The sequence below is a fragment of the Halichoerus grypus genome, chromosome 11 (assembly GCF_964656455.1).
Source record: "Halichoerus grypus chromosome 11, mHalGry1.hap1.1, whole genome shotgun sequence".
Taxonomy (NCBI): domain Eukaryota; kingdom Metazoa; phylum Chordata; class Mammalia; order Carnivora; family Phocidae; genus Halichoerus; species Halichoerus grypus.
The window spans coordinates 109,513,292-109,540,081 of record NC_135722.1 but is presented as its reverse complement, the minus strand read 5'-3'; the positions used below and the strand labels follow the sequence as shown (position 1 = coordinate 109,540,081).

The following is a 26,790-nucleotide window of genomic DNA, read 5'->3' as shown; positions in this document are numbered from 1 at the left end:
AAGGTGCTCAGATTACTTAAAGAATACTTGCCTCATTTGTAAAATGGGAAAACAGCATTATATTAGAGGTTCATTGTATTAGTGCTTGTCACATGGGAGGCGCTTTAAAAGCAAAGTCTACCATTTTAATAGGAAAAGAAGTTAACAGTCCAAAGAATATTAGGGTAGAAAACAGAGCACTTTTTCAGGGGTCACATAAAGGTAGTTGGCATTTGTTTATGTGTGGGAAAAAGAGATTGGAATATATAAAGCAGAGAACTGGAGAAGATATAAGAGGTGAATTGAATGGATTGCTGGACCCAAGGAATTAAACCTCTGTTCTTTAAGTCATTCGACCAGTATTTATTGAATGCCTGCTCTGTGTCTGGCAATGTTCTAGTTGCTAGGGATACAGCAATAAACTAAACACTCAAAGAACTAGCAGTCAGTAGTTGGTAGAGGTAAAAATACATACCAGGTTAGAATAAGAGCTAAGAGTAGAAAATAAAGCAGGGAATGGGATTATGAAGTGTCAGGAGTTTAGGATGGTTGGGGGTGGGGGATGGGAGTGTTGAAATTTTAGACAGATTAGCCAGGAAAGGTTTCTCTGAGAAAATGACTTTTCAAGTAAAAAGCTGAAGGAAGTGAGACAGCAAAGCATGCACGTATCTGAGGGAAGCACATTCCAGAGAGGAAACAAAAGTTGCAAACACCCTGTGGCGGGAGGGTGCCACCATGTTCCCAGAACAGCAAGGAGGCCAGTGGGCTGGAGCCGGAGGAATAAGTGGGAGAGTTGAGGGACAAGGAGTGGCTGTGGGGTCAGAATGTTTGTAGGACTTTGGCAGGGGGGCATAGTACAGACCTAGGCTTTTACTCTGAATGAGATGAGAAGTCTTTGGGTTTGGAGCAGTGGTATGTTCTGACTTACATTTTAATAAGTTCATTACAGCTGCTGAAGTAAGAATGGCTCAGAAAGGGAGGTAGGCATGAGAGGAAGAGGGTCAATGCAGATATTTTGACTCTTGTGAATAAGAAATGATGGTGAGTGGTGGAGTTGGGGGTAGCAGGAAGTGTTCAGATTATAAATACATTTTTAAGTAGAACCAATGGGATTTGTTAGAGGATTGAATGCAGGGTATGAGAGAAAGGGAAGAGTCAGACATAATTCCAAGAATTTGGCAACTGGAAAGATGGAGGACACTGAAGGGGAGTCAGGTTTGGAGGGATTATCATGGTTCCCAGGTTGAGGCATGCAAGGTTGATATGCTTTTTAAACATCCCAGTGGAGATGTTTAATAGCTGGATATACAAGCCATGAGATGGATAAGATTACTTAGGGAGTGATTTTGATAGAAAACAGAAAATAGCCGAGGACTGAGCCCTGTGAGCACTGGGGAGATAAGTAGGGACCAACAAGGGGTACTGAGAAGTGGCCAAAAATGTGAGAGAAAAAGACACAAATGTGTGTTCTGGAAGCCAAGTGAAGATGTTTCATATTAACTAGCATATGGATTAGAAAAGCAAGAGAGCAATAAAAAGAGACATCTGAGACATGTAAGAACGTTTTTTTTTAAATTGGAGGAAAAAGTATATTCTTCAGTGGAGAACAACAGTGGGAAGGCCTCATTAGAAGGGAATTAACCAGAAAGAACAGCACAGCAGTCTTTCAAGGCAGAGTAGTGATGACCATTCACACCAGAATCACCTGAGATGTTCATTAAAACGTGCAGGTCCCTGAATTAGGATTTTTCATGGCAGACTGAGAATTTGTATTTTCAGAAAGCTCCACAGGTGATTCTTATACACATGACTAAGGTGAATGAAAATGTAAAAGAGGAAATAGATTCCCAGGAGCAGTGAAATGATTTATATGTAAGTGTGCAAATGTAGGTGGTGAATATGGAGATGGGGTCACTGTTTCAGGCTCCCACACTCATGATCTATATTTTTATCCAAGAACAGGATTAGATCACAGCCATGCAGGGAAGAAATGGACTGCTTTACTTTCAAACCTAATATCCTTTTCCACCAAATATATTAGAAAACTCGAATTGACAATATTTATTTTTTTCCATTTCATTTCATGCTCTGTGGGGGAGGAATTGGAAATTGAAATTTGCAAGGCCTCCTGTGGGCTGGCCTCTGCCTCTAGGGTACGCTTAGACAACAAGTACAGTAGAACCCATCATTGCATTGCTATTATCCCACTGACACAGTGATTCTGCATGTCAAAAAGGATCCCCCTTTCTTGATGTAAGCACAACACACATGCACACACAAAATACTTGATATAGAAGCAGCATCTGCAAAAACCTATGAAAGACTCTCATGTCGGGCTTGTGGAAATCCAATACAGTGCTTCGTGGGTAGCTTCAGATGCTCCCAGGTCAAAGCAAGATTTTACCCTTATCTTTAGGGTCATGGGAGATCTCAAATAGAGTTGATCACCCAGTATTGGGTGTCCATGAGAAGTACAGCTCTGCAGAAACAGCATTAAAAACCGTAACGCAGGGGCACCCGGGTGGCTCAGTCCATGAAGCATCTGCCTTCGGCTTGGGTCATGATCCCGGGGTCCTGGGATCTGGCTCCCTGCTCAGCGGGGAGCCTGCTTCTTTCTCTCTGTGTGTGTCTCTCTCATGAACGAATAAATAAAACCTTAAAAAAAAATTACGTAGATTTCTAGTTCAGTGAACTCTGATTGTATTTGGAAAGTGTGGACGGGATGAAGGGGGAGGGGTAGTGTACATAGTCAAAGTAAGATGTGTAGAAAGAGCCTCTAATCTTTCTCTTGTGTTTTGTATATTTCACATACCATCCTGTGTGATTTACATCCATTGTCTCATTTTATCTTTGCAGTTCTATCAGGTAGAATAGATGAAGAAGCTGAAGCTCATTGACCCAAAGTTAAAAAGCGACAAAGTTAGAATTCTGCAATAGGTCTGTCGTCTGGGAACTTCTGTTTCCCACTGTGCTGTTGGAGCTCTGTTGGAATTCAGTGTTGCTACTGGGGTTCCCGAATGGTACTACGGGTCTTGCATTACAGTTACATGTTACACCATCCAGGTGCTCTCATGTTAAGCATGCAGTAAATATCTATGAGGTGTGTCATGGCAGAAATAACTAGGGTGAGCTATCAATCTGAAGAGTCTTAAGGTCTGGGACTAACCTACCGTTGTCTAGGAATGCAAATATACAGAACCACAGGGAAATGCGGGGTACAGTGTCCTTACAGAGGGACTTTCTCCAGCTTCCTGCCTCTGGGCATCCTATCTGACCTCTACCCTCCCTCCGGGCTCTAGGTCACTTGGTCTTCTTATAAAGGATGGATGGTTACTAGTTATGCTGCTTCAGGTATCTTTCCTGGCTGAACTTGTCCGCAGATAGATCCTCTGAAGGGTTATTAGCCAGCTCACTGTATCTCAACTGTCAATAATTGTTTCCTTTCTTCTATGTACTCGATTCTGCCCACAAATGGTTACATTGCCAACTGAAGGTCTTACTGTCATCCTCACCCCTCCTTCACCAGGGATGGATTATCCCTACACATTAGAGCTTTTCCCCAATCATTTGTTCTCTCTTGTTCTGACAGATCCCCATTGCCCAGATGTTGGTAATGCTGCTGTTAGGCTTGAGGAGGTGTTCTGGGATATAGGATAATGGACTGAGGATCAAGTCATGGAGGCTTTAGTCTAATTCCCGCCATGAACTGCTGTTGGGTCCTTGGCAGGTTACATCTCTCTCCTGAGTCTTTGTTTCCTCATCTTCAAAACAAAGTGTTTCAACTCTCTTTCTATCCTTTCCCTAACATCCCATCACTCTGTGACGATTCTTTTCAAAAATACACCCAGAGAACCATGCATTTCCCTTGCTTCTGCTCTGTCTGTAGGCAAACAAGGTGTGCATACAATTCCCTGTGGGGATAACCCATCATAGGCCATTTTATAAAAAGCAAGACATTTTTAGATGTAAATTTAATTTTCTTAATAACTTTTGTCTGGTTTTCTGAATATAAAAATGACACATTGCCATTGGAAAAAATGGAAAACACAGGGCATATAAAGAGGAAGGTTGAAATCACATATAATTTTTCAACACAGTGAAAATCACTGCTTACATTTCAATGTTCTTGCTTGCTTGCTTCTTTCTTTGTTTTCTCCCTAAAATTAAGGCCATTTTCTCTTTTGTGTACTGCTCTTTTCCCTTCATCGTATTGTCCTGAGTATTTAATCTTATTAAGTAGTCTGAAAATATAATTTTATTTCTGCATAACTGTCCATGTTATTGTCATACCATACTAATGCAGTAATCTCTGTGGTTGTACGTTGGTTTATTTTCAATATTGCATTATTTTGAATTATAATGTATGAATATCTGTGTGCATTTATGTGTTCAATGATTTTATCAATAACATAAATTTTTAGAAGTGGGATTACTGGTCAATTATTATAAATATTTGTCCACGTGGGCTGGACCTTCTCTTTCCTGCCACCTTTCCTGTTTGACTCTGCTCTAGCCACGTGCATTTCACTGCTGTTGCGTTGTGCTAAGTTTGTTTCTCTCTCAGAGACCTTGATCATGCTGTGGGCTTTCTCCAGCCACAGTGCATCCCTGTTTCCAGATCTTCACAAGACTCACTCTCTCACTCCACTCTGTTCTGCTCCAGTGTCGCCTTTTCATAGAGCATCCGGGACTCAGCAGTCCAAAATAGCCTCTCCCCCTGTGTTCTTTATCTACTTCCCCTGCTTTGTAAAACATTTGTTTGCCACCTAAAATCATGTTGTTTATTTATGTAACTGCCTCCTGTTTACTTTTTTACTGTCCACCTTCCCATTAGATGACAAGCTTCCTGAGCAGAGGAAGTGTGGCTTATCTTTTTCATTCTGGTATTAATTCCCATCACCTAGAGCCCTGTCTAGCATATACTAGTTGCTTAATAAATATTTTTTTCCAATGAATTATTTGAAGTTGTCATTTACCCATTTGTCTTAGTCAGTTTGGGCGGCTATAATGGAAATACCGGAAACTTATTTCTCACCGTCTGGGGTCTGGGAAGTCCCAGATCAAGGCGCTGGAGGATTCAGTGGCTGGTGAAGGTCTTTCCTGGCTCACATACAGCTGTCTTCAGTTGTCCACCCGTGACAGGAGGCGTGAGAGGCCACTCTGGGGTCTCTTTTATAAAAGGGCACTGCTGCCATAATGAGGGCTCCCTGAGCATGTCCCAAAGACCCTGGCTCCTAATACCATCACCCTGGAGCTTAGGAGCTCAGCATAGGAATTTTTAGGAGACAAAAACATTCAGTCCATAGTGCCATCTTTCTATTTGGATGTTTCTCTTTTCCTCATAGAGAATATTTCAATGGAATAAGACCACTAGGGGCACCTGGGTGGCTCAGTTGGTTAAGCGTTACCTTTGGCTCAGGTCACGATCCCAGGGTCCTGGGATCAAGCCCCGCATCAGGCTCCCTGCTCAGTGGGGAGCCTGCTTCTCCCTCTCCCTCTGCTGCTCCTGCTTGTGTTCATGCTCTCTCTCTCTCTGTCAAGTAAATAAAATCTTAAAAAAAAAAAAAAAACAAAACAAGAATAAGGTCACTAATCTTGTTAATCCTTTAAATGTTATTATCTTATTAATCCAGATATATTTTATATATCCCATAACCCATATTTTTCCTGGTTAGTTGTTTGCCTTTTTAGAGTGATGAGTGGAAGAATTAAACATGTGTGCAGAAGTTCAAATTTTTCAGGAAGTCAGAAGATTAGAAGATGGTGGGGTGTAGGGGGAACTCTGTGCTTGCCTTGTCCCTTGAACACAGCTAGATCAATATCAAATCATTCTGAACACCCAAGAAATCAATCTGAGGACTGAGAGGATGAACTGCACAACTAGAGGGAGAGGAGAGCCCAAGTCGTGGAAGGTAGTAAGTGTGGAGACATGATTTGGGGGAGAAAAGGATTGCAGGTGCTGCAGAGAGGAGGGAGCCTTGATCATGGAAAGAGGGGGAGAGAGACAGTGACAAAGAAGGAGAGAGAGAGCAGTGCACAGGGGATCACACAAGAAAAACACTTCCCCAAAACCATTACCTGGGAAAACAAGAGGAGCTGATTATCATGAGTTACTATAAGCAGTGGAGCTCAAGGACTGGAGTTGTAGAAGTCCATGCCATGGCCAGTGGGGAGGCTGGTGTGCACTGCCGTGCTCCCGCGGAGAAGGAGGGCGGAGGCACAGGACAGGACAGCATGATCTGAGGATCCCCTGGGACGCACCGGGAGAGATGCTTCCCCCTTCTTGGAGTGCATCTGGGAGAGGTGGCATTGCCCCCCGGGGGCAAAAGAGCCTGCAGGCACCATTGCCCTCCCCCGCCCCTTAAGCATAGGGACAGAGACACCTACTGAAGGCAGTTAACCTGGACTCGGGCCTTTTTCTGCACTTCACTCTAAACTCCAAGCTCCTGTGCATTGGTACAACTGCTCTTCTGGAACAAACTAACACCAGCCCCAGTGTGGGTCCTCACTACACCAGGTCCCTAAAGTTTGGAGTTTTGAAACTTAGCTGGTATGCCAGAGATAAAACATAGGTGCCCTACACTGCTGGGTGGACAGGTGGCCTGGACACTGACTGGGTGAAGGCAGGTATCTGAGGGGAGATTGTTCGCTCTTCTGTGAGGGCTTCCCAGACAGTGGCAGATGTGAACTCCCCTCTACAGGAATGAGAGAAAGGACTGGTGCCATTTTTCTGCCCTGCCTGTCAGCAAGGACTGACTTCATTGGGCAGCAGAGCACCAGCAGCGGAGGCCTGAGCCACTTACACCAAGCCCCACTCCCTGCACTCTGCAGGTATTCTTTACTAGGGCAAGTGGGCCTGAAAACCAGAGCAGCGGGTCCCTCCCCCGGAAGTCCAGCACAAATGCCCTGCATGCATAAGTCTGCTCACTGTAGAGTACTGCAAAGCTTCAGCTCTAGTGGAACTAGGATCAAGCCTCTTTAAGCAAGCAGACCCAAGCACACTTAGTTAAAACTCGCCACACTCTGGACAAGCTCCAAACACTTCCACTGCAGGCAAGGAGAAGCTCTGCCAAGGACTGACCTGAGGGAAAGAGCAGTCAGAACACAACAGCAGAGTGCACAGAATACACCAGAAACACTTCCTGAAGCTCCAGGCCCTGGGCAGTACTTGACCTCTTCTTCATAAAGCCATTACCTTCAGGAGCAGAAAACATAAAAGGTTTTCCTAACACAGAGAAGAAGACAGAGACCTAGACAAAATGCCAAAATGGAGGAATGCATGCCCCCAAAAAAGAACAAGAAAACATTATGGCCTGGGATCTAACTGAAACACATATCAGCAATATGCCTGATCCAGAATTTAAAGCAACGATCATAAGGCTACTAGCTGGGCTTGAGAAAAGCATAGAAGACACCAGGGAGACCCATACCGCAGAGATAAAAGACCTAAAAACTGGTCAGGCCAAAATAAAAAATGCTATAATTGATATGCAAAACTGACTGGATTTAATGACCATAACGATGGAAGAAACAGAGGAATGAGTCAGTGATATAGAAGATGAAATTATGGAAAATAATGGAGCTGAAAAGATGAGGGAAAGAAAAGTATTGAATCGCAAATGTAGACTTAGTGAACTCAGCAAGTCCATAAAGTGTAATAACATTCATATCATAGGAGCCCCAGAAAAAGAGTGGGGGGGAAGAGGCAGAATGTTTATTTGAGCAAATTATAGCGAAAACTTGCCTAATCTGGGGAAGGAAACAAGCATCCAGATCCAGGAGGTACAGAGAACTCCCATCAAAATCAACAAAAGCAGGCCAACACCACGACATATTATAGTAAAATTTGCAGAATACAGAGATAAAGAAAGAATTTCTGAAAGCAGCAAGGGAAAAGAAATCCCTAACCTACAAAGGAAGGCTAATCAGATTCACAGTAGATCTCACCACAGAAACTAGGCAGGCCAGAAGAGAGTGGCATGATAAATTCAATGTGCTGAATGGGAAAAATCTGCAGCCAAGAATACTTTCTTTTTCTTTTTTAAAAAATTTTTTATTGTTATGTTAGTCACCATACATTACATCATTAGTTTTTGATGTAGTGTTCCGTGATTCATTGTTTGCATATAACACCCAGTGCTCCATGCAGAACGTGCCCTCTTTAATACCCATCACCAGGCTAGCCCATCCCCCCACCCCCCTCCCCTCTAGAACCCTCAGTTTGTTTCTCAGAGTCCATAGTCTTTCATGGTTCCTCTCCCCCTCCGATTCCCTCCCTTCGTTCTTCCCCTCCTGCTATCTTCTTCTTCTTTTTTTTTTTTTAACATGTATTATTTTTTTCAGAGGTACAGATCTGTGATTCAACAGTCTTGCACAATTCACAGCGCTCACCATAGCACATACCCTCCCCAATGTCTATCACCCAGCCACCCCATCCCTCCCACCCCCCACCAAGAATACTTTATCCAGCAAGGCTGTCATTCAGAATAGAAGGAGAGATAAAGAGTTTCCCAGTCAAATAAAAACTAAAGGAGTTGGTGACCACTAAACCAGTCATGCAGGAAATATTAAAGGAGACTCTTTGAGTGGGAAAGAAAGACCAAAATGACTAAGACTAGAAAGGAAGAGAGAAAATCTCCAGAAACAATGACTTAACAGGTAATACAATGGCACTAAATTCATATCTTTCAATAATTACTCTGAATGTAAATGGACTAAATGCTCCAATCAAAAGACATAGGGTATCAGAATGGATAAAAAAACAAGAACCATCTATATGCTGCCTACAAGAGACTCACTTAAAGACACCTGCAGATGGAAAGTCAGGGGGATGGAAAACAATTTATTATGCTAGTGGATGTCAAAAGAAAGCCAGAGTAGCCATACTTATATCAGACAAGCTAGATTTTAAACTAAAGACTGTAACAAGAGAGGAAGAAGGTCACTATATCATCATTAGTGGGTCTATCCAGCAAGAAGATCTAACAATTGTAAATATTTATGCCCCCAGGTTGGGACTCCCAGATATATTAAACAATTAATAACAAACATAAAGAAACTCATTGATAATAATACAATAATAGTAGGGGACTTTAACACCCCACTCACATCAATGGACAGATCATCCAAGCAGAAAATCAACAAGGAAACAGTGGCTTTGAATGACATACTGGACCAGACGGACTTCACAGATATATTCAGAACATTCCATCCTAAAGCAGCAGAATATAAATTATTTTCAAGTGCACATGGGACATTCTCCAGAATAGACCACATACTGGGTCACAAATCAGGCCTCAAGTACAAAAAGAATGAGATCATACCATGCATATTTTCAGACCACAATGCTATGAAACTTGAAGTCAACCACAAGAAAAAATTTGGAAAGACCACAAATATATGGAGGATAACATCCTACTAAAGAGTGAATAGCTTAATTAGGAAATTAAAAAAGAAATAAAAAATATACAGAAACAAATGAAAATGAGAACACGACAGTCCAAAACCTTTGGGATGCAACAAAAGCGGTCATAAACGGGAAGTTTATAGCAATACAGGCCTACCGCAATAAGCAAGAAAAATCTCAAATGCACAACCTAACCTTACACCTAAATGAGTTAGAAAAAGAAAAACAAATGAAGCCTAAAGCCAGCAGAGGAAGGGAAATAAAGATTAGAGCAGAAATAAATGATGTAGAAACAACAATAACAACAACTACCAAAAAACCCAGTAGAACAGATCAATGAAACTAGGAGCTGGTTCTTTGAAAGAGTTAATAAAATTGATGAACCCCTAACCACACTTATCAAAAAGAAGAAAGAAAATAAATTAATAAATAAAATCATGAATGAGAGAGAAGAGATCACAATAAATACCACAGAAAGCAAATGGTTATAAGAGAATATTATGCAAAATTATATACCAACAATTTGGGCAATCTGGAAAAAAATGGATAAATTCCTGGAAACATATAAACTACCAAAACTGAATCAGGAAGAAATAGAAAATTTGAACATACCTATGACCAGCAAAGAAATGGAATCAGTATTCAAAAACCCCCAATAAACAAAAGTCCAGGGCCAGATGGCTTCATGGGCAGATTCTACCAAACATTTATTTTTTTAAGATTGATTTATTTATTTGAGAGAGAGAGAGTATGCGGGGAAGGGCAGAGGAGGAGGGAGAAGCAGACTTCCCACTGAGCAGGGAGCCTGATGACACGGGGGCTCCATCCCAGGACCCTGAGATCATGACCTGAGCTGAAATCAAGAGTCGGATGCTCAACCAAGTGAGCCACCCAGGCGCCCCGCTACCAAACGTTTAAAGAAGAGTTAATGCCTATTCTTCTGAGACTGTTCCAAAAAAAAGAAATGGAAGGAAAACTTCCAAACTCATCTTACGAGGCCAGCATTACCTTGATTCCAAAACCAGAGAAAGACCCCACTAAAAAGGAGAATTACAGGCCAACATCCCTGAGGAATATGGATGCAAAAATTCTCAACAAGATACTAGCAAATCAAATCTAACGGTACATTAAAATAATCTTCCAAACGGGATTTATTCCTGGGCTGCAAGGGTGGTTCAATATTTGCAAATGAATCAATGTGATTCACCACATTAATAAAAGAAAGGAAAAGAACCATATGATCTTCTCAATACATGCAGAAAAAGCATTCGACAAAGTACAGCATCCATTTTTTTTTAAGACTTTATTTTATTTTAGAGAAAGAGAGGGAGAGAGAGAAGAGGGAGGAACAGAGGGAGGAAGCAGACTTCCCACGGATTGCAGAGCCCGATGCAGGCCTTGATCTCATGACCCCAAGATCACAATCTGAGCCAGAACCAAGAGTTGGCTGCTCAAATGACTGAGCCACCCAGGCACCCCTACAGCACCCATTCTTGATAAAACCCTCAAAAAAAACCCCTCAAAAAGTAGGGATAGGGTAGGGATACCTCAACATCATAAAAGCCATATACGAAAGACCCACAGCTAATATCATCCTCAATGGGGCAAAACTGAGAGCTTTTCCTCTAAGGTCAGGAAAAGAAAGGGAAGTCTGCTCTGACCACTGTTATTTAACATAGTACTGGAAGTCCTAGCCTCAGCAATCAGGTAACAAAAAGAAATAAAAGGCATTCCAATCAGCAAGGAAGAAGACAAACTTTCACTCCTCACAGACAATATGATACTCTATGTAGAAAACCTGAAAGACTTCAGCAAAAAATTGCTACAACTGATACACAAATTCAGTAAAGTCACAGGATACAAAATCAACATACAGAAATCTGTTGCATTTCTATACACCAATAATGAAGCAGCATAAAGAGAAATCAAGGAATTGATCCCATTTACAATTGCACCAAAAACTGTAACATATCTAGGAATAAACCTAACCAAATAAAAGATTTGTACTCGGAAAACTATAAAACACATATGAAAGAAATTGTGAAGATGACACAAAGAAATGGAAAAACATTAAATGCTCATGGATCATAAGAACAGATATTAATAAAATGTGTATACTACCCAAAGCAATCTACACATTTAATACAATCCCTATCAAAATACCACCAGCAGTTTTCACAGACCTAGGACAAACAATCCTAAAATGTGTATGGAACCACAAACGACCCCGATTGGCCAAAGCAATCTTGAAAAAGAAAAGCAAAGCTGGAAGCATCACAATTCTGGATTTCAAGCTCTGTTATAAAGCTGTGAACAACAAGACAGTATGGTCCTGGCACAAAAACAGACACACAGATCAGTGGAACAGAATAGAGAGCCCAGAGATGGACCCTCAACTCTATGGTCAACTAATCTTTGACATGAAAGAAAAAATATCCAATGGAAAAAAAGACAGTTTCTTCAACAAATGGTGTTGGGAAAACTGGACAGCCACATGCAGAACAATGAAATTGGACCACTTTCTTATACCATACACAAAAATAAACTCAAAATGGATGAAAGACCTAAATGTGTGACAGGAATCCATCAGAATCCTAGTGGAGAACACAAGCAGAAACCTCTTTGACCTTGGCCACAGAAACATCTTACTAGACATGTCTCTGTAGGCAAGGGGAACAAAAGCAGAAATGAACTATTGGGACTTCGTCAGGATAAGAAGCTTTTGCACAGCAAAGGAACCAATCAACAACACTAAAAGGCAGTCTATGGCATGGGAGGAGATATTCTCTAATGACATACCAGCTTAAGGGCTAGTATCCAAAATCTATTAAGAATTTATCAAACTCAATACCCAAAAAACAAATAATCCAGTTAAGAAATAGAAGATATGAATCAACATTTTTCCAAAGAAGACATCCAGATGGCTCACAGACACATGAAAAGATGCTCAACGTCACTCATCATCAGGGAAATACAAATAAAAACTAAAATGAGATACCACCTCACACCAGTCAGAATGGCTAAAATTAACAAGTCAGGAAACAACAAATGTTGGTGAGGATGCAGAGAAAGGGGACCCCTCCTACACTGTTTGTGGGAATGCAAGCTGGTGCAGCCACTCTGGAAAACAGTATGGAGCATCCTCAAAAGTTTAAAAACATAACTACCTATGACCCAGCAATTGCACTACTAGGTATTTAACCCAAATGATACAAAAACACTGATTCAAAGAAGCATATGCACCCCAATATTTATAGTAGCATTATCAACAATAGCCAAAATACGGAAAGAGCCCAGATGTCCATAGATTGTTGAATGGATAAAGAAGATGTGGTATGCATATACAATGGAATATACTCGGCCATCAAAAAGAAGGAAATCTTGCCATTTCCAAAGACGTAAATGGAGCTATAGAGTGCATAATGCTATAGGAAGTAAGTCAGTCAGAGAAAGACAAATACCGTCTGATCTCACTCATATGTGAAATTTAAGAAACAAAACAGATGAACATAGGGGGAAGAAAAAAAAGAGAGAGGTAAACCATAAAACAGACTCTTAATGATAGAAAACAAACTGAGGGTGGATGGAGGGAGGTGGGTGGGGGATGGGCTAGATGGGGGATGGGCATTAAGGAGGCACTTGTTGTGATGGGCACTGGGTGTTGTATGTAAGTGATGAATCACTGAATTCTACTCCTGAAACTAATATTATAGTATGTGTTAACTAACTAGAATTTAAATAAAAACTTGAAACTTTAAAAAAAATGTAGAAAGTCTTATTAAGTTTTTATTTTATGGTTCCCTTCTACAATATTATATTCAGAAAGTCTCTCTGCAGCCCAATAACTGATAAATATTCACATATTATTTCTTCCAGTTTCTTTATTCCTTTTTATTGCTTAATTCTCAAATTCTGGGATTTATTTTGATGTATCTCATTTGTCTTATCTCCCTTCTTTAAACTGAATACAATGAAACTCAGAAAGAATTTTAATAAACTGTTTACTGACATAGAGTTCTCGCTGTGAATATGCCCCTGGGTGAATTATGGAAAGTGCTGCAGATGGAAATTTTCTTTTTCCCAAGCTTAGTGTGTGTGCTACTGATTCCAGGCATATTCCTTTCTCACACCAGGAACCATTGGAACCATTCTGATATGTATGCAAGGACAACAACCACCTACAAGATATGTCTTGAAAAACACTGAAAACCTGCTTTTTGAAATGCGGCTGCTCTTCCTAGGAAAGCGTTTGAATGTCGTTTTTTTTCTGCTTGAATGTGACGCCTTAGGTGTTACTAGTTTTGCATACATGATCTCTCTTAGTGAGTTAAGGTATTCATTCCTTGTTACAGATGAAGAAACTGATGCTCTACGGGGCTAAAAAAACATTCCTGAGGTGGTACAGATAGTAAGTGGCAGAATTGTGGTATGTCATAGCAAAACCAATGATAAAACGCAATTTAAGCGTTCTCGTGATTATGAGAGACAGTCCTGAACTAAGTCCATCCCACAGCTTGTATGGTTGAATACTCACAACAACCTATAACACCTATTTGACAGAGAAGGTGATTAAGATTTAGACACTTGCTCAAGGCCACACAACTACTCTGTTATACTCCTTCCAATAGTACTGTTTAAAAATGCCCTACTCCTTGGGGTAAAAGGGACTTTAGTGAAGGATCTGTATGAACTAGAGTCGGCTAACACTTACAACATAGAGACCCCCAAATTTATGATGGCTCAAACTCAATTAAGGTGCTGTAAAAACCTGATATGTCCATTCTTAAAAGATCACCCATTCTATAAAATTGCACATTAAAAATAATAGCACTTCTGGGGAAAATGGAGTTGGGGAAGACCCTTTGAAACCTAGGGAGCTTGGTAACTCTAAAGTTCTAGACAGAACACTAAAAACAATAAGAAAAAAATATTAGTATATTAAGAAAGACATATTTCTAACTACCTGACATCCTGAAAAGGTAAATCTGTGGTAACAGTAGAGGTATTGGTGAGTCCCAGAGATAGGGAGGAGGGAGGGATGAGCAGGTGGAATACAAGGATTTTTCAGCTGTTCCGGAAAATACCACAGTAATGGATACAGGTCATTGTATTTTTGTCAAAAAGGACAGAATGGCAAGAGTGAACCCTTGTGTAAACTATGGACTTGGGAATGACGTGCTATTGTCTGTTCATTGATGGTGACAAAGTACGAATCTGATGAAGATATTGAGAGTGGGTGGGATCTGTGTAAGTGGTGGGGGTGGGGTCAGGGGCATATAGGATCCTGGTTCTTTCCACTCACTTTTGCTGTGAATCAGGTCTTCATTTCTGAAGTTCACGTTAAACTTCTGATAAGTAAGAAAACACTTGGAAGGCTCTTTTGACAAAGTGGGAGAATAAGGGCAGAAGAGTACAAGGAATAATCGAGCTTCAGAGTGCTGGAGACAAAGACCGAGGAGACCATGAGAAGTTAGAGATGCAGAGCAAGTGACCGAACTTGGGGCAACATGGAGTGGACGGAAGTCGCAGCTCCGTGCTGCTCTGTGACTCTGTTCAGCCGAACTAGAGAGCTGAGGTCTGTAGCTGTTGCCTCAGTACGCAAACCATGAGCACGCGTGGGGAGATCCCACATCAGGGTGCATCGCCCAGGCCTGATTCTAACCATTTTCCGTGTGGCAATCCTATGTGAGCTAATCCACTGTAGAAACTGTAGTAGAACAGATTTGAGAGTTCTAGTCCTTCCTCAACCAACAGTATTTTTCCAGTGAACAGGTTGGCAGGATATCCTACCCCATCCAGTTTTTCGGGAGCCCAGACTTATGGATGCTTCCCGGGTGACTTGGAGTGATCTCCATTTCAAGCAGTCAGGAGGAAAAAGAGCTCTGAGAAGTCTTTGTAAAGGATTTTCCTGGGCCAATCTTTGAGGAGGTGCTTATTACTTTCTCTCACACATTCCATTTTCTGGAATTTAATCTTAATGGCACACATAATGAAATGGAGCCCAGAAATGAGGTCAACCCTCCAGCCATGTACCCAAGAAGATGAGGAGAGCATGGATTTGGGGGGCAGGGGCAATATTTTATGCCACAAAATTATAACCAAAGCTGATTTTACTGCAAAGTCTAAATCTGGGTGGCTACTCCCCCAGATGACTAGACATACTCTGCGAATATGGACTGTCCCTACAGGGTCTGTTACAGTACGAAGTGCTTTGTACAGAGATGGCAGTAAGGTTAAAGACTCATGTTCTTAGAAGGGTCGGTCATGCACATTTACGCTGTAATCTGATGGCAAGAATTTAATGCCTACTGTAAAAAAAATTATATGCTTACCTTTAACATCTTTTGTTTTCAAAACTTCTATTGTAACACTTTAAGGTTAGTACCATGATTTGAGAGGTGAGGCGGCATGCTGGATAGAAAAAGTATGAGATTACACTATAGAAAATGCGATTCGAATTCTGACCCCACTGTATTCCACCTGTGCAATTTGGGGCAAAAGGATCGATTGTCCTGAGCCAGCACTTCCTCACCCATAAAAACGGAGATGGAAACACCTACCGCATAGGAAGTCAGCTTTATAAATCACAGGCTCAGTAAGAAGGCCAAGGGCTTTGGAGCCTGAACCAATGACTCCAAATTAAGTGGTGTGATTCTGGATATGCCATTTCTTATCCACGCAATCTTGGACAGATTATCTAATCTGTCTACACTTCGGTTTTATCATCTACAAAACAGCAATAATGAGAATATGGTGTATCTGCTCTTAGGATGGATGGATGTCACCCAATAATGTGCCTGGTGCTTTCATCCATTTAGGAAGCATTCATCAATTGCGCACAGCGGACTCCTGTTCTCCGTAGCACGGAGAGGGACAATATCCATGTCTTTCATGGAGTTTACCTTCTATTCGGAATTAAGGAAGGGGGGACCTGGATATAAAATAAGCAAATAAACAGACATGAAAAATTTCAGTAGCAATTAGCAATAAAAAGAAAATAAACCAAGTGATAAAATGCAGAATGACTTGGGGTTGAGTAGGGCTACTTTCCACAGGATGGTCATAGAAATCATCTTTCCTAAGGCCATATTTGATCTGAAAACTGAATGATGTAGAACAGTAGAAGAAATGAAATTAGGAGGAAGGGTTTTCCAGGCGAAGGAAAGAGTCAGTGCACAGCCCTTGAGGTGGGAGGGAAAAGGCCAGTGTGGCAGAAATATATTTGCGTGTATGTGAGCAGAGAGACGAGAAAGGGGACTGCTCCTCTGGTCCAGGTCAGACGCCATGGTGCTCTGGACCAGGAGGACGCCCGTAGAGACGGGGCCGACCTAGTGGCTACAGGGACGCATTGTGGAGTCATTGCTCCTAGAGCGTATGTGAGAACTGAAAGAGGCAGATCAGTTGAGGATGAGTGCTAGAGTTTGTCGGTAAATTTTAAGTGGTAGATATATATCAAAGCTGTATTTCATAAATGAAGACCTGATTAACTCAATACTTATTGTTCCTTTCTGAATAATTCCCCTCCCTCTGTCTCCCTTTATTTTCCCGTTTAGCTTTTAAGGATGCTTGGAAGCTTCTGGGGTCAAATGTTTAATTTTTCTTCTCTGTTACTTCCTGCGGAGGAACTGGAGGCATCGTGAAGTAGATACAGAGAATCTAGAGGGGGGTTAAAAATAAACACTAGAGGAAGGGACTTCCAAAGACAATGACATCCGTGTCATGATCTGTGGAGTGTAAATCCATCAGCCCTTTGAAGTTAAAAATAAAGAAGGTAAAAATGAAGTCCTTCTTGGATTTGCTCTCAAGTGTCTTAAAAATGATGTGTCTACTGGGCAGCCCGACAGTACCCGAAACCTGCAAAAATTGTTCCCCAGTCCCCTTTTTGATAATTGCATGCCAGAGGAGGAAAAACAGAATTCTTCTGAATATATAAGTAAGAAGTACAAAAAGGGGAAAAAGAACCACCAGTTTTCATGATTTTCCTTTCTGCAAATTTTCCATACTGTTCCCATTTGGTAAAAGTAGGAAAATAGCTCTAAATGGGGAACAGTAGAAAGCAACATTCATGTCCCACAAAACTAACTTGAAAAGTAGACTCCTTGCCTTTTCCTGTGCATCTATGGGCATGCTGCTGCCTTCAAAACAACTTCATTATGCTAAGATTTTTCCTTCTCAAAAGAAATGTTTAGTGGTTAGATAAATACAATTATAGTTAATTGTGAAAGGGACAAAGGAAACAGAAGGTACTTAATTATGCAAAATAGACTTTCCTTAAGACCTCACGTCTCCTCCCTACAGTCTACTAAGGATAAAACAATCATAAAGCACACTTGCACAATTCAATATGACCCTTCAGGATTAATATAAATTTCAATATAGCAAAACATTAAACCAACTTCTTTTAACAAGTTTAAATGGGGGAATGAACAAGCCCATTGTAAGTAATCATGCAGAAATATGCACAGATACCATAAAAATATCACCCCAGAAAATGAAAATGAAGTACTTGTCTGGTCCAGATAATTGTAGCACTTAACATGCCAGAGAGTCAGGCATTCGACCTAGATGAATATAAATTATTTATGCCTAACTCAGGGTCTCCAAACTATAAGCTTCATCTTTAAAATGGTAGTTTTTTAGTGGGGGAAATATGTATTGTCTTCAAAGCCTTGTACCTTGCAGAGCTTTCTAATAGACTTCCATGTCTTTGTTTTACATAAGGAGCACAACTATTTTGCCCTGAGGTAATCCTGTGGTCCTCCAGAATTTACTATTGTGAGGCATGAAGCTTGGCAATTGCTATTCATTTCAAAGACATTCTTTTTTTTTTTTTTTTTTAAGGCTTATTCATTTTAGAGAGAGAGAGTGAGCACAGGGGTGGGAGGTGTGGGGGGGAGGGACAGAGGGAAAGAGGATCCCGAGCAGACTCCCCACTGAGCATTGAGCCCCAATCCCAGGACCCTGAGATCATGACCTGAGCTGAAATCAAGATTTGGGGGATTAACCGACTGTGTCACTCAGGCCCCCCAAGATATTTATTCTTCTCTATCAAATTATAAAAACAAATGCCTATTTGTGGATAATGATATTGTTAAATATCCTACTTTTGATAAGTTCAAAATCTTATTAATTTAAACAATTTAAGCCCATAAAATGTCATGTTGATTATCAAAAAGTGTATTATAACAGTATCTTGGCATTTTCTTCCCCCATGATTTTATTCTATTGCTTAAAATTTCTTTAAAACCAAAGAGAAATTGGCGTGAATAGATCATGGGTTGCTGAATCCACACATGTCCCATAAAAGGACCTAGGAGTCCTTGGGAAGTGTATGATACGCGTCTCTTCATTACGGTCCCAGTAAAAACAATTACAACTACAGTTGATGGTCAGAGCATTTCTCAACAGAATCAGTTTCTTTTTTTTTTTCCTAAGATTTTATTTATTTACTTGATAGAGAGAGAGAGAGACTGCACACACGGGGTGGGGGGGACAGAGGGAGAAGCAGACTCCCGCGGAGCAGGGAGCCCGATGCGGGGCTCAATCCCAGGACCCCGGGGATGATGACCCGAGCCGAAGGCTGATGCTTAACCAACTGAGCCACCCAGGTGTCCCAGAATCAGTTTTTAAGAAACAAGTGGCTGCCTTCTCAGAAATGTCCTCATCTCATTCTGCACTGATATAACTAAGAAAACTTCAGTATGGCCAATGTTGGGCAACATGATCCACTCATGAACATTGCCCAGTTGAAGAGTAGAACTGATACCTGGAAGTGTCAAATGAAGAAGAGGCCAGCAATTTATGCAATGATCCCGGGGCACATATAGATGCCGCACCGACATTCTCCTGCATGCGTGGTCCTGACTCTTCATTCCAAATATAAACTGAGTGTGTGCATAGGGTTAGCCCGCAGCATCCCTATTAACATTTTAGGGTATCGTGTTTCTCCGTGATTGGCACGGTCATGATTTTTTGGTAGGAAATACATTGTTGATCCTTAAATTTTAAAGGACGGTAAAGAGCCTCTCCCACTTCTTCCTTCCCTAACATCTTCTCTCTTTTGAAAACTGTGATGATCTTTTACTTTAAAAAATTCTGGGTGCCTAGGTGGCTCAGTCATTAAGCGTCTGCCTTCGGCTCAGGTCATGATCCCAGGGTCCTGGGATCGAGCCCTGCGTCGGGCTCCCTGCTCCGCGGGAAGCCTGCTTCTCCCTCTCCCACTCCCCTGCTTGTTTTCCCTCTCTCACTGTGTCTCTCTCTGTAAAATAAATAAATAAAATCTTAAAAAAAAAAAAAAAAAAACCTTTTGCCTATCTTAGTGTTTGTTCATCAATGCAAAAGATAACCTGAGGGAGCCTCCCTTGCCTGCCCACACACGCAGATTCTCAAAGCCAAGGTAATATTCATGTCCTGGTTAGTATATTTGCTTCAGGTGTAAGTAATAGAGACCCGTTTAAGCTTGCTCGTGAAAAGGAAATTTTTTGTAAATAGGTGTGGAGAATCCCACACCTATCCATGTTCGGGAGTGAAGTGTCATCTGGCCTCTCTAAGGTGGAGGCTGGGACCTGGGAAGCAGAGGACAGAGGCTGCTTGCCTCCTGGTGCTTGGGTCCTCCCGCATCCAGTTCCTCCTCAGCTGTCCCCCAAACACCTCCCTCTGAGATTCTCCTCTTGGATAACTTTCAAAGATTTGGGGTCTTTTAATGGCCTCCATAGCTTCAGTTCTATAAACTTTTCAGAGCAAGTGTTTATCACGGACTAGGTCTTCCCCTGGTACCCAGTGGCTCAAACTGCTGACGGACAGTGTGTTTGGTGCACTTTATCTTTTGGAGCCAGATCTCTTGAAGGTATAGGTCAGGGCCTGTGGAGATGAGCCTCATCTGTTCAAGTCTCTGTGTTAGTCTGGTCGGTGGCGGGGGAAGTACTCAGGGTGGGTGTGGTCGGGAGGAGGCGGGGAGGTGGGGGCAGGGAAAGTGAGCGTATTTGGCCTATTGTTTTCTCACCAGGGCAGTGGGCGGGGATTATTTCAGGATGATGAGAGCAGAACAAGTGAATGGCATTTTGAACGTAAAGACTTTAAAATTATGCACTCAGAATTCCATCCTATGGCAACTATGCCGTTGCTTTATATTTTATTTCATAATAGAAAACAAATTTAAATTCATGTTCTATTTGGTATATTCACTGATGCTATTAGACTAATCAATATCCATAAACACATTTTTGGAAGGAATTATAAACTACCATTTTCCCAAAGTTTTCATTGAGAGGGATGCTGAGCTGGGCACATGACAACATAGCATTTGCCAATATGTAAACCAACAATGCAAGGATCAACCCCTGTCTGTCTAAAAAATAAGATAAAAATTACTTCCTGTGCTTGTTAGTTTCAAAAAAAAAATGATGGTATATCTTATATGTGTTGATAGATAGGTCATATGAGGTCAGCCCATGCAGTATGAGATTAAATATTTATTTGATAATATGTGTCAAAATTGCTTTGAGAAAGTGTCAGAGGATGTCCTAATTAAAATACGGTGTGCTTGCGTGCAGCGTCTTATGCATGCCGCTGGGGACTCACATTTGAGATTGTGGAAAGAACCCCTAGGTTTAAGTTTTGTTTTTTTAACTTGTTAGCAGGATGGTGTTGGACAAGTCAGTTAACAATTCTGGGTATCAGTTTCTGTGTTTCTAAAATGTTGTGTCAAATAATGTGGTGTCTATATAAGCCCTTTGTAAACTCTAAAACATTACCCAAATATTAAACACTTTACTCCCTTTCGAGATGTAGATAAAGGGACAGTGGTAAAAGAGACTGTCTAGTTCAATTCCAATATTCTTGTATAGACATCATTTACAAATGGGTAACCTGTTGTCTTAAAATCATTAGAAGGATTGAATACTGTAATTATACCTATGACTTGCTGTGCACTCATTTATTGCAGCATTGAATCTTGTGTTGTTCAACAGAAGGGATTTAAAATATATATCTTGGGTGGATTTTTCAAAACTGATGCAATCGTTCCCACAATGTTTTGTGAGAAAAAGAACAATCTAATGAAAAAAAAAAAAAGATGTCTAACACTTTGTGCTCTCAAAGGCTTTGTGATCAGGTAACTGCTTAATAAACAGTGCTTTGCTTGCTCAGCACAGATTTAATCTTGTCTCTACAGAAACCTCAAGTATTCAAATACATGGCTTCATTTCTGAAATGGACTTACATACATGTCAAACATTATTTATGAAATGATTATGAAAACCCTTTCCCACTAAAATTCTAGAGACTATCACATCTCTATCCTAATGCTATTTCTTTCCCCATATTTTATTGAGTTGAGTTAACCATCATTGGTTACTTCTTTTAAAGATTTATTTATTTATGAGAGAGAGAGCAGAGGGAAGGGGCAGAGTCCCAAGCAGATTCGGTGCTGATTATGGAGCCCGACTTGGGCTGGGTGCTGGGCTGGATCCCACAGCCCCAAGATCACGACTCCAGCCGAAGCCAAGAGTCAGAAGCCCGACCGATGGCACCACCCAGGCTCCCCAACTATCACTGGCTGTTTTTAAGCATCTAATTCTGGCTTTGGGACTAGACAAATGGTAACCTATTCTTCATGCTTTTACCAGTTTGTTCGAGACGTCACTTCCACGAACAACAGAACATGCAGACCCTGGTGTGAGGAGTTGATCACTGTTTTAACTTCGTGTGGGTCGCTCTCGTGGGCTGTGCCTGGCTGGACATCAAAAGCCGCTAGATGGGATTTCCCAGAGAGATTGCCCAGGCCCCGCACAGCAAAAATGTTGAGACCCATGACTTGGACGTTCTGCCTGCGGAGACGAGCCTTGCTGAGTTGTAAGATTATGGTCTTACACATTAAAAAAAAAAAAAAAAAAAGTGTCTGGTGCTAATGGGACTTAGGGGTAAACAGGGCAGAAAGCGTGGGATTCCACGTGCCTTTGCCGTGGTGGGTAACCTCTCTGTGAGGGCTGCTGTGAACCCTGAGCCTGGGCTGCTTCTCTGCAAGATGGATGAAGGACACAGGGAACACATTCTTCCTCTCTCACTGGGGTCCCTTCATTTTCCTTTGCAGGACTTGTTGGCCTCCTCAGAAATAAACCTTGAACTGGGTCCAAATTGCCATTTTTATCCTCCTTGATCCTGGACCCAGACACCGGTCTGGTCTAATATAGCTACTTTAAGTTTATTCTTTAATGGAGGCATGAAAAGAATTCCTGGAAATATTTCTCTCCGTTGCATCCCTCTCCTGCTTTCAGCAGGTCTGGATGTCAGAGGCAAATCTATTTTTGCTTTTGCTCTGATATACATTTTCTGGTTCAGATGGATCAGTGAAGCAACACATTTTTTCAAGGGCATATTTCTTTTAACAGCAGAAGTAATTCATTTTGGTAAAACATGAGCAGGGAACCTGTGGGCTGAGAAAAAACTCTAGCTGGATGCTTTATTTCATTTAGATTGGGGATTTCTAAAAATACGGACCTATGGCTGACCTTTTCATTTTAAATAGTGACATTGTTACTTACTTATTCCATATGCGGATGGTGGTGTGGGCGGTATGGTAATATTTTTATTGGCATGAAAACTGAAAGCTCCGAGATATATTTAGCTCTATATGACTGCTTATTATTTCTACGTGGCCTGTGTCCTCTCTTAATCATAAAGAAGCAATCAAATGGGGAAAAAAAAAAGGCTTCTCTATTGGTAATTTTAAGGACAGCCAATTTAACTCTAACCTTTATTCACAATTCAACGTGTACAGTGCCCTAGGTTGAGTAAGACAGAAGAGAAAATGTAAAAAGCACAGAAATCATGGTCTCGGGTTAAAATGCTTCAGCGACTCCCGTTTGCACTTATAATGAAATCGGAACGTCTTAATGTGGCCCAAGGCGCCCACCATCTGGACTCTGCCTTGCTCTCCAGTGGCTGTTCTCATTCTGGCCCTCGCTCTCCACACGCCAGTCCCACCGCTCCCTTCCCTGTGCATGGACACACCAGCTCCTTACACACCTGAGCCTTCTCACAAGCTCATCCCCCTGTGCGAACATTATTCCTCCACTCATTTTTTTTTTTTTTTTTAAAGATTGTATTTATTTAAGAGAGAGTGCACGAGCAGGAGGAGAGGCAGAGGGAGAAGCAGACCCCTCGCGGAGCAGGGAGCCCGATGCGGGGCTCGATCCCAGGACCCTGGGATCATGACCTGAGCCGAAGGCAGACGCTTAACGACTGAGCCACCCAGGCGCCCCCTCCATTCTTTATTTAGGTGGCTGGCTTCCAGTCCTTTGCATGTTAGTGTTATTGCAATGTGGGAATTTCCCTGGCTAGCGTCTAAACAGATTCCAGTCCTTCTCCTCACTATTACCTTCTGGGTTTACTCTAATTTCATTACTGTGCTATCACTCTTTGTGTGTGTTTTATTGTCTGTCAACGTTGTTACAGTTCCTTCTCTCCAGGAGGCAGGACAGTGTAGTGGAGAAGGGTAGGGGTCAGGGTCCAATTCTAGCACGACGGCTGCTGCTCATACAACTAGAGGAAAGGTATTTCATTCTTCTGGCTTCGGTTCCTCTCCCCACCGTAAAGTGGGGAAAATAAAAATCCCCCGCAATCTTTTTTAACAATTCATACTAATTTTGTTATTTTTTTATTAGAGCATTATAATGAAGACATGAAATTATAAATTCATGTGGTAGATTTATTCATTAAATGATGAAACAACACAAATACTTTTAGAGTGATGTGCCAACAAAATTTAAATGTTTATCATTGATTAAGATTCAGATTTCAGATCAGACACATAGTTTGGCTGATTCTGTGATGTGCATGAAGGTCGAAACGAGCAAGGGAGGAGGAAGATGTCTGCATATACATCATTTCACAAACATTTTTATTTTTATTTTATTTTATTTTTTTAAAGATTATTTATTTATTTATTTAACAGAGATAGAGAGCACAAATAGGCAGAGTGGCAGACAGAGGGAGAGAGGGAGAAGCAGGCTCTCCGTCGAGCAGGGAGCCCGATGCGGGGCTCGATCCCAGGACCCTGGGATCATGACCTGAGCCGAAGGCAGACGCTTAACCGACTGAGCCACCCAGGCGCCCCTTCACAAACATTTTTAAAATCGAAAAAGATAGGGCGCCTGGGTGGCTCAGTCGGTTAAGTGACTGCCTTCGGCTCAGGTCATGATCCTGGAGTCCCTGGATCGAGTCCCGCATCGGGCTCCCTGCTCAGCAGGGAGCCTGCTTCTCCCTCTGACCCTACCCCCTCATGTGCTCTCTCTCTCATTCTCTCTGTCTCAAATAAATAAATAAAATCTTTAAAAAAAAAAATCGAAAAAGATAATTAAGTTTTTGCATGGACAAGTTAATGTTCAAACCTGTGGGCACCACAGACAGAAAATACTTAAGTGACAGAATTGGGTTTTTTAAGCAACAGCAACTTTACAAGCAGTAACTCTTGCTTATACATGTATTAAAGCAACATTGTGTTAAGGCAAACAATTTTAGGTTAAAAGAGTTGCAGAATGAATGTGGAGTTCACACCTCATTTGCCCAGTACAATTTCCACTCACCTACTTCCCCCAGCTTATTAAGAACCCAGACAAATGCATTATTTGGATATTTCTCAATATTTAAACTATGTGAATTGACTAATTATTTTCCAAATACCAGAAACACATAAAAATACCAACACAAAATATTCTGCAAAAACGTAGAGATTAATGAGTTAATATATGCAAAGTATTTAAAATAATATTTCACTACCATAAGATCTCAACAAATTTTAGCTGATAGTATCAGATTATTTGCTATGTGAGTATCCAATATCATGAACAAGGTCTGGCACATCTTAGCTACTCAATAAAGTTTTTAAAGTGAATGGACAAATGAATTCATGAATGTATGAGCCATCAATGAGGGAGTAATCCCAAGAGCCTTGGCGTGGTGGTCAAAGCTCCTGGGTGCTAGGTCCATTTCCACCACTGTTTTCTATGAATTGGGCTAATGACTTAACTTTCTTTCATATCCATTTCCTAATTAATAAATGGCATGTTTAGACTAGATGATCTCTAAATATTTTGTGATTCTACACCAGTCATGTAGGCCATGAGTTGAACATTTTGCTCTCCTTAGAATCTAAGAATTCTCTAAAAAGACTTAGAGCATGTACCCAGCCCCAATCTTCCTGGGTTTCTAAATGGTTTCTGGTCATCTGGAATCTACCATAGGCACAGAGACAGAACTCCACCTGATTAAGTCCACTTGAAGAGTAGTCTTCTGGAATTGTCTAAGGATTGATATGTGTAAGAACACAGCACTCAACACATGAAAGGAACCAGTATTTTTCAAGTGACTTTTATATTCCAGTTTCTACCTAGGGTCCCTTTCATATATTTTACCATTTAATGCACCATCCCTACAGTATAGGTATTTTATGCCCATTTTATAGATGATGAAACTGAGGTATGTATTAAGCTATTTGCCAGTGGTGGAAAGTGAATTATACCCTTTGGAATCTGTATTTTGTTTTGTTATTTCCCTTTAAATTGAAATGTAATTGACATATACCATTCTATTAGTTTCAGGTGTACAACATCATGATTCCATATATGTGTATATTGCAAAATGATCACCATAGTAACTCTAGTTAATATCCATTACCACCCATAATTACTAAATTCTTTTCCTTATGGTGAGAACTTTTAGGTCTATTCTTTTAGAAACTTTCAAATATACAATATAGTATTATTAACTATAGTCACCAGGCTGTACATTACATCATCATTATTATTATTATTATTCCACATGTGAGATCATAAAGTATTTGTTTTTCAATGTCTGACTTATTTCAGTTTGCATAATGCCCTCAAGATCCATCCATGTCACAAATGCCAGGATTTCCTTTTTTTTTTTTCCCATGGACGAATACTATGTCATTGTGTATGTATATATATCACATTTTCTTTATTCATCCATCCAGTGATGGACACTTAGATGGTTTCCATGCCTTGACTGTTGTAAATCTGTAATGAACTTGGAGGTGGAGATAATTATAAATAATGCTGCAGTGGACATGGGGATACAGATATCTCTTCAACACAGTGATCTTGTTTCCTCTGGGTGTATTCCCAGAAGTGGAATTGCTGGATCATATGGTAGTTCTATTTGCAATTTTTTGAGGAACTTCCATACTGTTTTCCACAGTGGCTGCGCTGGTAGACATTCCCACCAACAGTGCATGAGGGATCCCTTTTGTCCACATCCTTGCTGACCCTTGTTATTTCTTCTATTTTTGATAGTAGATAGCCATGCTAATAGTGGTGAGGTGATACCTCTTTGTGGCTTTGGTTTGCATTTCCCTGACGATCAGTGATGTTGAGCACATTTTCATG

The 26,790-nt window shown here is 41.0% G+C and overlaps 1 long non-coding RNA gene across 4 annotated transcripts in view; it reads left to right on the top strand.

Moving 5' to 3' along the window:
* Positions 1-26,790, top strand: part of LOC144379481 (uncharacterized) — a 114,095-nt gene that overhangs the window by 13,090 nt on the left and 74,215 nt on the right. For 3 of the 4 annotated variants that reach the window (XR_013442645.1, XR_013442643.1, XR_013442644.1), the window contains one exon: positions 22,012-22,048. The exons of the other annotated variant lie outside the window; for it this stretch is intronic. This is a non-coding gene — a long non-coding RNA (uncharacterized LOC144379481). Of the gene's footprint in view, positions 1-22,011; positions 22,049-26,790 lie in introns of those variants that run through there. 4 annotated transcript variants of the gene reach the window in all.